General features: G+C 34.9%; 1 protein-coding gene across 2 annotated transcripts in view; it reads left to right on the top strand.

The window, feature by feature from the left end:
* Positions 1 to 17,337, top strand: part of PRKG1 (protein kinase cGMP-dependent 1) — a 1,320,572-nt gene that overhangs the window by 575,746 nt on the left and 727,489 nt on the right. The gene's annotated exons all lie outside the window — the stretch shown is intronic.

Genomic DNA, 17,337 nt, shown 5'->3' on the forward strand with positions numbered 1-17,337 from the left:
AGCTTGAGATTTCACATTTCAGCCTAAAGAAACACAGTAATATTAAGTAAAGGTTTGATACACTGCAGCTGTAACAACAGCAACAAAACGTTTCTTGACTGTTATTACTCCGTTACTCAAATTGGAAAACCACATGTATAGTAGTAATTTATGTTTTTGGTAACAGAAGAAGGAAACATGATTTTATAAAACATTTTTATTTTTTTCCAAATAATATTTGAAAAATAAGGATGCTTCTCAGAAGAACCCAAAGAAATACTAATCTCGGCCACTATGTTGACCTCTGCAAAGGCAATATAAATAGGAGAGACCCAGGGAATAGCTTGATATTTATCAAAGACATAATTTGCTTCTTCCACACCATCTCACTAGGACATATGTTTATTGATAAAGACCCAGATACATAAGTGTTATGGAAAAGAACTAACTTCTTGTATTAATTGGCAATCCTAATCTTTAGGTAACTGCTTCCCAGTAAATTAAGACCAATCAGTAAGCTTTCTTTGATCAGGTCAGCTAAAAGAATCAGGGGCAGCATTTTTCTTAGGAAAAAACTATTTTTAATTATATTCTGTTTTCATCATAATCTCATATACCTTTGGGGCATCAGGAAATGATTATGGCATACCTACTACGTGCTGGATACTTTTTTATGTACTAAGGAGACAGTAATGAAAAAATAAACAGACAAAACAAAACAAAAAAAACCTTTTTCTCATGTATGTACTAATGGGAAAAAGCTAGACAATTGATAAAATATATAAGGAGATTGTATTCTATTCTTTATTATAATAGATAGTGGTAAATGCTATAGACAGAAATAAAAAGACCTAGAGTTTGGGGGTAGTGGTTAAGATTACAGCTTTTAATGATGAAATCAGGGATGTATCACTAAAGAGGGACAGTTGGATAAAAGTTTTAAGGAGATGAGGGAGTGAGCTACGCAGATATTGAAGACAGGAGCATCCAGGTGGGAGGAAGTGTGCCCTGAGAATAGCATGTTTGGAAGTTTAAGACATGACACACGACCTTGCACCTAGGAGGAATGCAGACCATGTTTCATTAAATCAATACTAGACTTCAAGATATTAAGTGTTTTTCCATACATTATGGTCTAATTCAATGACATTCTTTCTTTACCCACAGAATTGAATTTGACGTGAATATTCAAATATGGTTCACAAACTGAAAACAGTTTGCTTCGTATGTAAGATTTTATATCATTTCAAGCCTTGTTTTTTCATTCACTCTTCATATTAATGCTTTAAAAACAGTTGTAACTTTCTCTCATAATTGTGAATTGCTTTTTCTAGGAGGGTAATTGGCTGTGAAATTGGACTCTTTTTTTCTTCTGTAAACTGTCTTCATGCTTTGTGGAGAATTGCATTCACCAATTTCTCTTCCTTCCTTTATTTTTGCTTCGTTGAATAGTTTCACCCAGAAGAGAAAGAGAAAATCCCTGAAGGCATTATACACAAAAGGTCATTTGTCCTATTGCCAGCTCAATGATAAAAGCTCAGAGAGTGAATAGTACTCCCCTGCAAAATAAGCATTGATAATTGAAACACCAAACAAACAAAATAGATACCAAATTCTTTGAAACAGTAGTCTAATGCTGCCCTCTCAAATTGGGATACATTTTTTTTTCTTACAAATCAAAAACCCTAAGGGATTCACTCTCCAAAGGCCTTTCTCTTGAGTTTTGTCCTGCAATTTGAATAAGCTCTTTGTCTTCATACTGTCCTCACATTGCTGAGGGAGTTCTGATGAGCAGATACCCCCCTTTCCAAGAGGGTATGGTGACAGAGCAGACCCTAGCCCCTGCTACTGTTCTCTTGCTCCACCAAGAGAACGAGTGGCAGTGTTTTTTTGTGAAAAAAACAAGAAAATATAAGCATACATCAAACTGTACAGTCAGTACTGAAAGTGCCCAAGTGCCATCCCGTTCATGCCATGAGCTATATGATTGGCCTGGATGTAGAAGCCTGAAGGTGAATTATCCTGTTGGGTTCAGATGAGTGCAAATTAGCTGCAATTTAAGCATTAAAGTGGATATGAACTTGAGTATATCCAATGTGCAAATTAATTGTAGCCATTTTATCTAGCGGGTTCCAAAATTACCCTTGAAAATTAAAACACTTGTTCCTGAAAATTCTTATGAAATAGCCTCTGTTCAAATTAGAAGGGAACAAACCTCATAGAGCTTCTGGTTAAAGGTGAAGGCATTTACTTTTGGTGAAAAAAATGCATCAGCTATTTATATCAGAATATATGGATTGGAATACTGACTCTAACTCTTAGTAACTAACCCATTTGGGAAATACGCAATAATGAAGTTGGCAATGTTTTTGGTGTTCTTTCAAACTGGGTTCTGAACTTATCTATTATATGTCTGGCAGTGGAAATTAAAGAAGAAAAATAGATATAGCAGACTTATTCCTGAAAGAGCATCTTGGGAAGATAAGACATATATATGATAGAGATTAAAGAGTAAAGTAATTAATATAATGATTGGTATCACTATAATACCAGAAACAAGACTTAAGTGCCAAATGTAGAAAATATAATGTTTGAGTCCTAAGAAGGGAGAAATTATGGCACACTGGCAATTCCTAGAAACTTCTCTCTCCAGGGATAAGACTTGGCACTTGACTATGATATGTCAAAGTTAGAACAGAACATAGAGACTACCTGGCTCAGTTTCTCATCACACAGATGTTAAGAATTCCACAGTCCCACAAAGCTGCAAGTTAAATGGGCCTGCAGCAAAGACTTCCTAAGCCCTAATCCAAGCAGTTCTTTCCTTGTTTTATGTACTCATTTCTGAGTAAATAAACTCATTGAACAAGCATTTTGAGTGCCTATATGTTCCAGATGCTGCTCTGAGTGTTGAGAACCAAACAGTGGGCAAAATTTACAAAATCAGTTGATGTAATGGAACTGGCATTCTAGTAGATTATATACACAGTGAGTTTATATTTTTGAAAATAATTTTTCTTAGTGAAAAGAGTGTAATGGGGTTGGGGTGGGCAGGTAAGATAGTGAAGTTTTCTCTGAGAAGTTGTCATTCACACAGAGAATTAAATTATAAAGAGCCAGCTATGGGCAGGCAAACATTTCCAGCAGTGAGAAAACAAGGATCAAAAGCTCTGGGGGAAGAAAATGTGACTGGATGGAGGACCCACAGGAGGTATTCCATACCTGTAAACAAAGATATGGAATTGAGAAGCAGGCATTGTCCTGTGATCACTGATTGTTCTTTTAATATAAGTTACCACTTCAATATGATAAGGACACCCCATTGGGAAGACAAAAAAATAGAGTAGGTCTTAAATGTTGTCAATATATACACACGTACACACACAAAAAAAAAAAAGAGAGAAAGAAAAAATAAGGCAGTGGTAACTATGGGAGGTGATAATATGTTAATTAGTTTAATTGTGATTATTTCACAATGTGTACATATATCATAACATTAAGTTGTTCATCTTAATTTTGTTTATAAATGATACTACAATAAAGCTGGAAAAATTAGAAAATACTATACATAACTTGAGGATTCAAATCAATTTTAAAAATTTTCTTTGCACTAACATTTGCTATTCTGTTTATTTTTTGAATATGTGTTCCCCTCCCTACTCACTTTACATGAAATAATGTAGTAGGCTGATGGTTGGGGTGGGAGAGATGAACCACTTTTCCATGTTCACACCTGTGGCACCAAAAGCAAAAGAAAGCCCCCGGGGATTGCTATCAGGATGCTGGTCCCTGGGACCTTTCCCTGTCAAAGCCCATCTGCCTTCCTAGACACTTTTCTGAGTAAACAAGGGCTGATTTCCAGGCCGCACTTATGTGGTTAGCTTAAATTTTGTACATCAGGGCATTCGAGGGAGACCACATTACCCAGTGGGATTTTACTTGGCAAGGTACATCCTTCTATAGGAGAATCTAAGAGTTCTGCGTTACAAGATTCAGCCAGATACGGTGCAAAATGCAATTAACTGATTGTTTTTAAAAACCATACTGTTTTTTTGAGACAGAGTCCCCCTCTATCACCCAGGCCGGAAGACAACAAGTTGATCTCGGCTCACTGGAACCTCCACCTCCTGGGTTCAAATAATTATTGTGCCTCAGTCTCCCAAGTAGCTGAAACTACTGGCCTGCACCACCACGCCCAGCTAGTTTTTGTGTTTTTTTGTAGAGATGGGTTTTCGCCATGTTGGCCAGGCTGGTCTTGAACTCCTGACCTCAAGTGATCCACCCACCTCAGCCTCTCAAAGTGCTGGGATTACAGGTGTGAGCCACCACACTTGGCCTTAAAGCATTTCATTTGAAGTTTTGCCAGGACTGGCAAATATTGGACCCTGAGTTTGACGGAGAAAGGTTTTCTGGACTGCTTTCTTGCCTTTCAGCTTGTTGGCAGTATCATTATAAGAATAACTTCTTCCTTGTTCATGGAAAAAACGTCAATGGCTGCTAATCTGGAAAGAGAATGTGTAATTTAAATGGGAAGCTGAATCATGTTTTATCCTGCCAAGAAAAAAAAAAATGCTTCACTAGAGTTGCAAAGTGGACTTAAGTATTTTCATTTCTTTCCAATGTTGAACAGTCTTCACTCTTTTCTTATGTATTTTCAGAGTATTGTCCAAATGAGAGGAATAAGATGACATTTTACTGGCAGATTTTTCTGATTCAAATGCATATGTAGTGCAAGGAATACATTTCTTAATTTGATTGATGAGGATCTGATACACTTACTGTCTCCTCTGAGGAGCAATTGGTTACATGTAGAGCATACATAAATAATTTGAATCCATTTTTTCATATATCTTTTAATTGTTAAGTTTTATTTTTTTCATAGAGATGGAGTCTTGCTATGTTGCCCGAGCTGTTCTTGAACTCCTGGGCTCAAGCAGTGCTCCTACCTTGACCTCTCAAAGTGCTAGGATTACAGGAATGAACCACTGGGTTTAGCCCCATTTTTCACCTGTAACCTTAGTTTGTACAATTGTTGACTTTTCTGTTAGAAAACAGGGAACCTTCGTATTTAAAGAACTTTATAGCAAGTATTGAATTTCAAAGGTTAACTTCAAATAGCAAGTGCTTTTTAGTGTTCTTCACCCAATGTAAAAAAACAAAATTAACCAACTTCCAGAGCAGTATAAGAATTCTTACAGCATCATTACACCCTGGCTTTACATCTTACACTCCATATACTGCCAAAAAAAAAAAAGAAGAAGAAGATTGTAAGATGCTAGTATAACTGATAACTAAGCGACCATTGGTCAACTCGTAATGATCAGAGATGGTTTGGAAGTGGGCATAGAACCAGTATTGTTGTAGTAAGAAGTGGTGGCTATGAGGATAGGGAGGTAGTGATGCTGGGTGTGGGCCGAGGAGACTAGATTATTTCAGGTGCATATCTGTGGTCAAGCACATAAAATGTGTAATTCAGAAACTATTACAATATAATATGACTTGCCAGTTTTTATGAGCTGTTAACCCTATACCAAATTCCAATATACTTAGAAGAGTTTTGATTTCTTCTTTCTTCTTGTTCAAGCCCATGTGTGTTTATGTCAGGAGTAAACCAAATACTTGGAGGATATAACCACCTACCGTGGGTTAAGACTAGAAGACAGTAGGGAATGAAAGGCAAAATAAGGTTGTGTTTTCTCCAGCAAACCTTTGTATTTAAATAACTTTATAGCAAGTATTGACTGTCAAAGGTTGCCTGACTAGGACAGCTTCTTAAATACTGATGGAGAAAGGATGCTGAACTTTGGAGTATTTGTCTTCATTAAATACTTGAGTGACAGGTTAGGTGATCTGCTTCTGTGCCAGGTTAAATCATGAAGTATAATATTATAGTAGTAAAAATAATATCTGCCTTTTGTAAAATGCTTTGTGTACTAAGCACTTGGATGGGTACTTTATATACTTTATCTTCTTTAAATTACCATGCGTGAGACAGCTGCTGTTATTTACAGAGAAGAAAACCCACAACAGGAAAGTTGTGGCAGAAACTTGCCAGGGTCACTAAGCTAGGAAATGGAGGAGCCAGGTTTCATACAGAGCAGTTTGAGCATCAGAAACCAACCAGAACTACAGTTACCTGGCATTGGGCAAACCATGTCATTCTCTGCATTTGTTTCTTTAACTATTAATTTATTTAAAACGTATGCCTCCCTGATGAGGCTGTTGTGTTAAGTGAAATAATGCATATAAATGCAGACAGTTCTGCCTGGTGCATGGTAGGCCGGTTGTACTAACTAGTATGGTGTATTTCTACTACAACTCATTTTATTGGCAGAAGCTCATCTGAAGTTCTGATTGTTTTAGAGCATTTTGATGTTCCTTTGAACAGATTAATTTAGATCTGATGATAAAATGTTATGACTAAGACTCTAATCCTGATACAATCACCCAAACTAGTGTATGTATGTGTGTATATATATATATATATATATGTATATATATGATATAAGGATATGTGATATACAGATAATATGATGGTATGTATGTATATACATACAGTTGACCCTTGAATGACACAGGAGTTGGATCTGTCCCCCCACACAGCCTGCACAGCTGAACATCCACGTATAACTTTCAATTACACTCAAATTGAACTACTAGTAGCCTACTGATGAGGGGAAGCCTTACCTATGACATGAAAATTCAATGAACACATAGAATACAATGCTCTATGTATTATATACTGTATTCTTACAATAAAGTAAGCTAGAGAAAAATATTGTTATTAAGAAAATAAGGAAGAGAAAGTATATTTACTATTCATTAAGTGGAAATGGATCACCATAAAGGTCTTCATCCCCACTGTCTTCAAATTGAGTAGTCTGAAGAAGAGGAAGGGTCTTGCTGTCTCAGGAGTGGCAGAAGTGGAAGAAAATCCATGAATAAATGAAACTGCACAGTTCAAACCTAGGTGTTTTCAAAGGTTAACTTTATACATATGGGTGTGTGTTTTCTAATTGCTGATGGGAATTATATACTTACACCATTGTTATTTTGACCTGTCGAATTTTCTCTTAATCCCTAATTTAGAAGAATTTTTGAAAAAATAAAAATCCCTCAGTACCCTGAAAATAGACTATGATTTTCACATCCTTTAAAAATTGATGTATGGGGTGTGAAAATGAAGCCAGACAAAAGAAATGAGATCACTTCTTTTTAAAATTAAACTTTGTCATTGTTTGTACTAGCTATCCTACAGCCCCAATATAGTTTTGAAATTGAATAGATTCCTAATAGAACTTTAACCCATCAAAGTGTGTTTCCTGGAGCTTCACAAAACTGCATGGACATTTTGACTTATCATATAACAGGTGTATAAATATATTTATAATTTAGATTATGCCACTAACTTCTTCCTTACACAAGTTCTGTGGTGAGACTGCCAGAGTTTGAATCTTGCTTCACCACTTATTAGCATGTACTCCTATGCAAGTTGTTTAGATTCTCTGCACTTGACTTGCTCACCTGTGAAATGGAGATAATAGTCACTTAAGTAATTAGAGTTGTCATGAGCATTAGCGTTTATGTGCCTGCCATGTAGTAATCCTCAGTTAATGTTAGCTGCTATTAATACAATTATTATCAAAATCATTATTATAATTCTCATTTTTAAAAAGTAGTTTATTGAAAACAACACTGAATTAGTAGACAAATCCTATGTTTGATCTGAAAGTTGTGTTAATGTCTCAACGTTATGATTTTCTCATCAATAAAATAGAAATAATAATACTTGTCTTGGCTATCTCATTGGATTATTCTGCGAATCCAATGAGATGCCATTGGTGAAAGTGATATGAATATTGCTAAATGTTATGTAAACATAAAGTGATATTTATGTTATATTAAAGAATGAGCCTGAGAGAAAGACTGAAGAAATGTTTCATGGGGGGTGAGGCAGTCCCTTTTAAGAGAAGCAGGAAGATGTTTTCATGAGCTCTTGGGTACAGGCAGGTGAAAAGCTGAAACTCATGCTGAAAATGATAGAATATCAAAAAGGCATGAACATACTGATATGGCAGATTTCTGTTTGACACTTAGGGGATATGATATACGTTTTACAAAGAAACATAGATGAGATAACAAAGATTATAGTTTATAATGGGGGAGGATTTCTTATTTTCTGTATGGCAGATTTTGAATTTCTACCAGTACTTTAATCAGATGATGTAAGATAGATATATTATTGTGGAGAATTCACCTTTCTGAGATGTGCAAATCAGCTTGGCATATATTTCAAGCCCTGAGAAAAGTACTGGCATAAAATTTCTTATCTACAGGAAAGCATACGAAATATTGTGAGAGTAGAGAGAGAAAAAGAAGATTGAGAGAAAAGGAGAGAGAGAGAAAATGGGGCAAGGATGTCAAAGTTTCACATTTGTTGGTTTCTAGCAAAGGGGCAGTATACAGCAATTTGTAGTTGTCACATTTGAACACATAAAATTAAAATTTTTTCAAAAAGCAATTTGCTTTATTGATGCTTCCATTTTTACTTTTGTAAATTTCTGAGTAAAATAATCTTTTCTGACAATCCTTTCTATCTGAAAATCTGAGCTATTTATCAGAAATCACGTCAGCGATACCCTGTGCCATGTGATATTTTGCATTTATATTGAGTCCCTCAATCAATAAAAAATATATTAGAGTGCTTTAGGAATCACCTTACAGAGTAATGAAAGGAAATCCGTTTAAAACTAAGTGGCTTTCGATATTTTACAAGGTGCACTGTATAAATTTAATACCACCCAAAAGAATAGGACTCTTCAGGCTGAGACCAGGCAGTATGTTGGAATCTGGGAATTATGAAGTGTTTAATGCTGAAAGATGCCTTAGACATTATCCAGGTCAATATCCCTATTTACAGATGAGAAAATAGAGCCACAATGGATTAATTCAGTGATTCTATTTGCAAAGTATGGTTTCTTTAGGATCAGTATGATCTAGGAATACATTAGAAATTCCAATTCCAGGGGCCTATTCCCCAGACCTACTGAAACTCTGAGATCAGGCCAGCAATCCTTTTTTGTTTGTTTGTTTGTTTAGATGGGGGTCTGTGTATTTTAAGAAGCCCTCCAAGTGATTCTGATATGCACGATAGCTTGAGAACCACTGGACTAGCTTTTAATTTTTCTGACACCTACCCCAATATTTTTCACATTGTACCATGCTGCTGCTTCTCTTTCAAAGTTTTGCTCTTTAGAATTGAAGGGACTAAGAAACTCAACTGTGTCCACGTATACCAAAATAGTGGGAAAATCAAGGAAATAATTTTGTAACACAGCTCTTAAAACACCTGTCAGACTCGAGAATTGTTAGATGAAAGTAGTATTTTTAAGATTTAACATTGTAGATAACTGTCTCATTTCCCTACTCCACAGAAACTGATTAAACTACAATCTCTAAGAGATATTCAGGAACACTGCTCTAGCCTCATACTATTTAGAAACAGCCCTAATATTTTGATTAAAATTAGTCAATCCTATATCACTTCACATGTCTTGCATCCAGATTAACAAAGAACTTCAAAGACTGGTAAACAGAGCCCCAGCCATCTTTTGAATTTTCTCCCTTGCCCTGCAAATACAAACACTTCCTTAACTACCCTGTAAGTTTATGTGTAATGCTCTGAATACTTAATAGATATTTTAGGATGCTGAGTATGGGAAAAATAAGAATTAATACACATTGTATTTAATCACTAAAAGTAGGTTACTATTATTGAACTCTGAATGATATATAAATTTTCCTTTTGGTTGGTTTAAATGGGTTTACTTAGATTCATTATAATTCTCCCATAAAATAATTGTAATGGGCCTTTTGCAAACAAATCAGGTGCATGTTTTTCATCAGTGAATTCGAGAAGAAACAATGAGAATCTTCTTTGGAGACAGAAACCAATTTACCATGAAGCTAATAAACCTTAAACTCAGTGTCCTTCCAAAATCCAGTGCCTAATTTTGGACTTGTAATTTTGTATTCTTTTTCTTGAACAGAGCCTCCTGAATTCTATAAGCTTTAGGCCCCACATAACCTTCAGCTATGGAGTCTTAGTTACTCTGTCAGTGAGAAGAAATACTTTACATGTTGAACTCAGTAGAAGTCTTTCTGTTTATGCTCAGTGAACATTGAACCAAAATGAGCACCCGTGCCAGTTTTAAAGCAGGTAGAAATTGTTTCTATATAAGCACCTTGACAGTTGTGAGTGGTTTTCGATTAGCATTAGACTGGGTTGTCAATCACTTCTTTAGCATTTTAGATTTCCTTTCTCTTGAATAGAAATAGACAAGAAGCACTTAGCAGCTTACCACAACATTAGGCAATGAAGTGTGTGTTCACACATGTAAAAATGTATGTCTCTAAATGCTTTCAAAAGGAGGGCAACTTTACTGTCGATCAGTTCTGGCCCCAGGAATTCAAAAACACTTCTTAGTTTAAACATTGGAAGAGAAAGCATCTGGATTCAAATCTGAAATAAATGACAAATGCTTATTAAATAGATATTTATTTGATTTGTGTGGCTCTCATCTCTGATGTCTTAGAGCGACAGCATAATTTACATCTTCATCTTAGTGAAGGAACTTTTTTTCATCACTGAAAGGAGACAAAAAATGATTCAGTTGTAAATATGACCTGGTTTAAGTAGATTTGGATGTTACAGCTAATTTCAAAATTCCAAAGGGGAGGGTTGCATGATTGCTATGTTCTTTTTTGGTTATCATTTTAAAAATTGAAATGTTGCCAGCAATGCTTTTAGGTTAGTCAAGGATAGGGAGGGGAGGTATGAAGGAGAAACAAACCATGTCATATCTCTAAATAATAACAGCAGGCAAATGGTAGCACTCCATTCCAACTCACTCTGATGTGTTAATATATTAAGGCTTTAGATTCAATTGCTTTAGAATTTTAGACTCGTTATCTCTTTCCGCAATGTCACTGTTAGCCAGTTGTCATCTAGTCCAAGAAATTAGTCTCTTTGAACCTCAATTTCTTCAACCATCAAAGATACCTAACAACTACTACAGATTTGTGAGAATCAAGTATGTTAAGTTTCTAGGATGGTATCTGGCACACAGTCAATAAATACAAAACAGACTTTATGGCCTTTTCAGTGAATAAATCTGAAGCACATTTTATATACATGAGATCACCTGGGGGGAACTAGGTTGAGAATTAAAGTGCCTCTTGCCTATGTGTGTCTATATTTGGGTAACAAAAGCCTAGAGCTTTTGCTGACATAGTTGAAGGAGTAAATGGTGAGAGCAGGAGAGACAAGTAACTGACATGCTCTTCCTGTGAACTTTTGATAACATTACAGATGATATAGTCACTTACATGGAATTGGTTGTACTTTGTCTTGATACTCTACTTTAAAAGCTGGTAGCTTGTTAAATGTTCCGCCATTCACGGCTACAAGTGAGAGCTGTGAGTTCCCAAGGGAGCCCTATATACAGTGATGCCTGTGGTACTGAGAAACTAAGCTGGGTTCCAGAAGTTTATTAATGCTTCCTTTCAAAGTGACAAGAGGGATCACAATGTAAGATTACAGTATTTGTCATCACCTTCTCTTCATTTTTCTTTACTCTCATTCAATAAGAAGTTGGCTTTTTGGTTAGGCCTCTCCACATGGTGATATACTAGTGTAAGATTCCAGTAAGACCAACACCATACTAGTGTAAGATTCCAGTAAGACCAACACCACACTGCAATTTGAGGTGTGCTCCATGGCTCTGCCAATGTTGTGTTTTCATTTTTTAATTACTCAACAGTTTGCTACAACAACTGAGATCTCTACCATAGAAATTGCTTCTTGGATTGAGATATTCTTTCCAGAATGCCACAGAAAAAGTTTTATATTTTACCTGGGTTGATTTAACTTCATCAGTGGGAAGACCTGATTGTTCTTTATGAGCCCGCTCATGGCTTCATCATTTTTTTTTAACCTAGGACTTTTCTTCAACTCCTAAGGACCTGCACAACTTTGAAAATGGAACCATTTTAGAGACCTATAATATATTAATTTTAATACAGTATCACTAGTCATAAGAACAATGTTAAAACTAGATAGGCTGAAATTTTAGAGTTAAATGTGAAACAAATCAGTAACTTTTTATTAAATTTGTATTTAAACTTAAAAGTTTTAAAGATAGATTATATACAAATAATACATATTCATTGTTATGAAAATAATACAATAAAGAAAAATACAAACATAACAATGTTCACTTAGGTCTTACTGTGTGCCAGGAACTTGGCTAAGATATTACATCATGAGGTAGGCTTTATTTTTCGCATATCACAGATAATAAAATGGCAGCTTCAAGAGGTGAAGTAACTTGCCCATGGTCACTCACTTTGTGGTGAAGCTGGAATTTGAAGTTAGGCACCCTGATACAGAATTGTGATTCTCAACCACTATGTTTCAAATCCAAACCAAATTTATAACTCTTTATTAACATCCTTCAAAACAGTTATGTATATGAATATGTGTATGCCCATACATGTATAGTGACATAAAATTGTATATAATGATATCTTACTTTCCATGTTGTTATGTACGCTACCTTTTGTTCAACAATGTGTCATGGGCCTTCTCCTCTATATAAAAGGATTGATATACACACATAATATTATATTGTGTATCTCAAAAATAGCAGGGCCCTTTTGATGAATATGTGTTATATCCTATTTCATAAATAGATATAGATAATTTCCCTAGAATATCCTTTTACAGATCCTTTATACACTGATGATTTGTTTCCTTGGAGTAAATCCTAATAATGGGAATAGTGGGACAAAGGACATACCCATTTTATGTTGTGGCACATCCATCTAAGCAACCAAACAGGAAGGCTTTGCAAATGTATCCTCCCAGCAACAAGGTAAGAGAGCAATATCCCATTCCTAAGTGCTATTTTCAAAATTAGACTATATCAATATTTTTAAACTTTGCTAACTGTAATTGTTTGAGGATGGAATTATTTTCTTTTTTTTTAACTGAATTCTAAATGTGATAGTAATTTTTTTCATTTTCTATTGTCATTTGCGTCTACTTGGGGAATTAATGAACTTGTGCTTTTAAATAGCCTTATGATCCAGATAAATATTTTTACAAGCTTAAACTCTTAGAATCTCATAATATTGGCAAAATGTACAATACTTTTCTGTTTCACTTATGCTGCTCACTTCAAAATCTAATGCTTTTTTAAAAAATAGAACTATCATACTTGGATTCTATAAAGTTTACTATCAAAAAGTTTAAGGTAATCACTTACCATTTCTGAGATGGATTAAAATGTTATAGTACTGTGTGGCTTCATATTGCTGTAAAAGTCACTTTATCTAAAAGCTTTTCCTGGAGGAACTTATGGTGAGATAAATGGTTTCATATTTTTGGTATGTTATTTCCCATAAAGCAATATATTCCAAATGTGTTAGCATTGTACACTTGCATCATATTAGTCAATCTGCTGACCTAAAAAAATGTAAAAGGCAAAAATATTTCCCATGTAGTATTACCATAAAAAGCAGTACCTCACTAGTGGTTTTATTCAAAACACAAATGTGAAGACATACTAAATTTAAATCAACTATATTACTTTATTTTGCTGTTTTAAAATAATACTAATGTTGTATAGTCTTCTTACAATTATGTGCATTTCCTTTTTGCATGTATGAAAATCTTAAATGTGGTATTCCTATCAAAATGCTGACTGGTAAAAAGAAATAAGCACAGTATTGAAATTTCATCATGATAGAGGATACAGATAAGTAGTTTTGAATATTTTCATTACTATCACTTTTACCACTTACAAGTCAGTTTTGTGAATCAATCAGGTTTATAAAATAAATATCTTGGTGGAATAAGACATTTACCAAGTTACACTATCCTATAAACAAAAGCATTCAAAACCTGAAACAGCTGACGTCTTAGAGTTTTGTTTTGGTTACCTGCATTTTAGTTTTGATTACCTATGTTTATTCTAGTTTCACATCCCGTCTACATTTCTCTAAGCTACTTTACATCATTGGTTACTTGCTTAGTCCCTCTTCTGTGGTATTTCTGTGCCTCCTAGAATATTGTTCATTCAATATATTCAATTGACAGACAGTTTTTTAAACTTTTGGTTCAGTAACAGAGGTACTAAATCACCTGGAAGTTGTTTCTGTGACTAGTAGACTACACTGAAATTAACAGATTTATTGTTCGTTAGGATTCTCTAACCATGTTCGTTTTCAGGATATAATAACAGCCCAGAGGCTTGTAAGTTGTAGTCTATTAAATCCCTCTTCCTAGAGAGTTGATAAAACAGAAACATAATGCTCTTCATTCCTATTCTCTTCTCTGGATATTTCTAACAACTTCATGATAAGTCCTAATAGATAAATCTAAGTGCACTTCCATTAGATTATTGGTAAATAGCAATGCTTACCAAAATTGCCTTTTCCACTCCTTTAACTTGAAGACTTACCTCCAGGTGGTCAAGTTAATAACCTGAATTTTTAAATCGATCATTGCCTTCAGAAACCATACTATTTTTAGGTTGTAATTCACAGTCATAATTTTTTCTAAAGATAATGCTAATCATTTTTCCTTGTCATTTTCTGTTTTTAAAGACATTCTCCTGTCCAATCCTCATCTTTTGACAGTCCAAAATTTTATCCGTCATGACTGGATTTTTCATAGTAAGTGTAGAAGTATAGAGAAACAGCCTAGAATGGATCTATCCCTCTTTGCTGGGCAGTGGTGAGAGGGCAACGTTAAAGTCTGTCTTCTCACAGGGCCAGGAATTTCAGGATTAGTGAAACCAAGAGAAGGCTGATGCTTTCAAATAAATTTGCCCCTTAATTAAGCCATAATGTCAGCAATAAATCTTCTATTTATCCTTTAATGTCTTTTAATGATAGCTTTGAAATGGGCTATTAATGCCAACATTTTCAATAGAGTCTGTTAGAAGGCACCATGTTATTCATGCTAGCTCTATATGCAAGTTTACATTAATTACGGTGATTTTTTTTTCTGCTTGTTATTTGAGAATCTTTGAAATAAAATTATATTTTAATGAGATTGGGACCGTAGACCATATAGCATATTTAAATCAGTTTTGTGTTGAGAACTTTTGTCTTAATTTTACCCATGTGTTGCCATTTAGCCATTTTTCCAGAAGAGTTTGGATTAAGTTCTGTTGGGTTTTTTTTTGTTTTTTTTTTTTTTTTTAGACACAGTCTCACCCAGGCTGGAGTGCAGTGGCATGATCTCAGCTCACTGCAACCTCTGCCTCCTGGGTTCAAGCAATTATTGTGCCTCAGCCTCCGAAGTAGCTAGGGCTACAGGTGCGTGCCACCATGCCTGGCTAATTTTTGTATTTTTAGTAGAAATGGGGTTTCACCATGTTGGCCAGGCTGATCTCGAACCCCTGACCTCAAGTGATCTGCCCACCTTGGCCTCCCAAAGTGCTGGGATTACAGGCCTGAGCCACTGCACCTGGCTGATTTTATTTTTCGTAATAGATGTCTTAGTAATTCTGGGGGAGTTTTGTGAAATGCACATGAAATTAATACACATACAGAAAAGGTGAAGTGTGATATCTTCAATATATTTGCAATTTTTAATTATCTCTCACTATGAAACATTAACATAAATGTTTCCTTTGTCACTGAGTTTTGTGATACTGTTAGATTAAGGAAAATAAAGTTTCAGAAAGACTAGCACGAATGGAAGAGAAAAAGCCAACAAAGTATTTTGATTAGATTTCATGAAGTCCTTTTCTCATCTATTAACTATATGAGGAGACTGGCCATTGCTAACTACTTCTAGGGTAACAATTTCATTTTCACTGTATTTCCATTTAATTTATAAATGTTGATATTTGTGTCAATAAAGTTCTCCTATGACTATTAGCACTTACAGATTTTAGCAATCCTCACAATCACTTTTCATGTGAAGAGTCTTGAATTTAGCATATAAAGCATCTAGCATAAATTACAAGAGAAAATGTAGATTAATTGTATATGTGAAATCAAACTGTCTTTCATTTGGAATTGGGATCTGGCAGTTACATTTTAATATGTTTTCTTTAAAATCCTTCCACATCCCATTCTTCTCTCTCTACCTCTCTGGAAGTAACAACGCTTCTCCAGTTGATCTGCATCTTTCTCATTCACATTCTCATAGTTTTACTACATATGTTTGTGTCTATACACAAAATATAGTGTTTGTGAGTGTTCATGAGATTTATAAATAGGTGCCACAATCTAGGTATCCTTCAGCAACTTGTCTTTGCCACTCTCTGTTATGTTTTTAAGATATATTCATGCTGTTATGTGTATATATAGTTTGTTAATTTTAAGTTCTGTATCATAGTCTATTGCAAAGTACAATGCAGTTTGTTGATCTTTATTGTTAAAACTTTGGGATCATTCACCCAAATTTTGATATTACAAACAACATTACAATCATTATTCTTGCATGGGAATTCTGAAATTCTGTTATCCTATATTCTTGCCAACACATGGTATTATTAGACTTTAGCTGTTGACAGTATAATAGATTTGAAATGGTACCACTTTGTACTTTTAATTGGTATGTTTCTGAATTTAAAAAAAAAAATTTTCTGTGTTAAAATATTTTAAAAACATTATTAAGCTTTTATACCACTCCTCTTTCTTGAAAATGCCATTTTCATGGAAGAGAATTAAGCTCTTGTCCAACACTTACCTACATTAGTTTAATATACTTAAACAGCCTTTTGTCTTTCATAAGAAGAAAGAAAAGATCAATTTGAGGGGCAGCTATTTTTTATTAAATGTAGAAAAATTATATTCTTTTTGTATATTATGCAACTATGCTCTTTCTAAATTAGCTCACTGGAGACAGAAGGATTTGTGTCTTTAGTGTTTTTATTTTTGCTTTTAAAGAGATAGATCAATAAGAGTGAAATGATTAAATCATCACCTGCTTGACACCAAGTGGGGATGCTCTCCCACTTCCTTAGTATTTATTGCGGGATCTGGCCAGCAGCCCACAATGCAATGGGGCTCTTTCTTTGTTCCCAGGTGGATTGGCAGGTTGAGAAATAATAGACACACACAAGATAGTGAAAGCTGGGTCCAGGGGGGTCACCGCCTTCTGGTCCCATGATGCCTCCAATGCACTGGATATACCAGCATATATTATTAAGTTTAGTGAGGGTGGGGGTAGGTTAGTGAGAGACTTAGGGTCATTTGATTATGAGGTGAGATGGTCACATGGGGATGAAGTAATTCTTTAACATAACATCTGTATGCAGAAGTACAGTATACAGA

This window comes from Nomascus leucogenys, chromosome 3, assembly GCF_006542625.1.
Source record: "Nomascus leucogenys isolate Asia chromosome 3, Asia_NLE_v1, whole genome shotgun sequence".
NCBI classification, from domain to species: Eukaryota; Metazoa; Chordata; class Mammalia; order Primates; family Hylobatidae; genus Nomascus; species Nomascus leucogenys.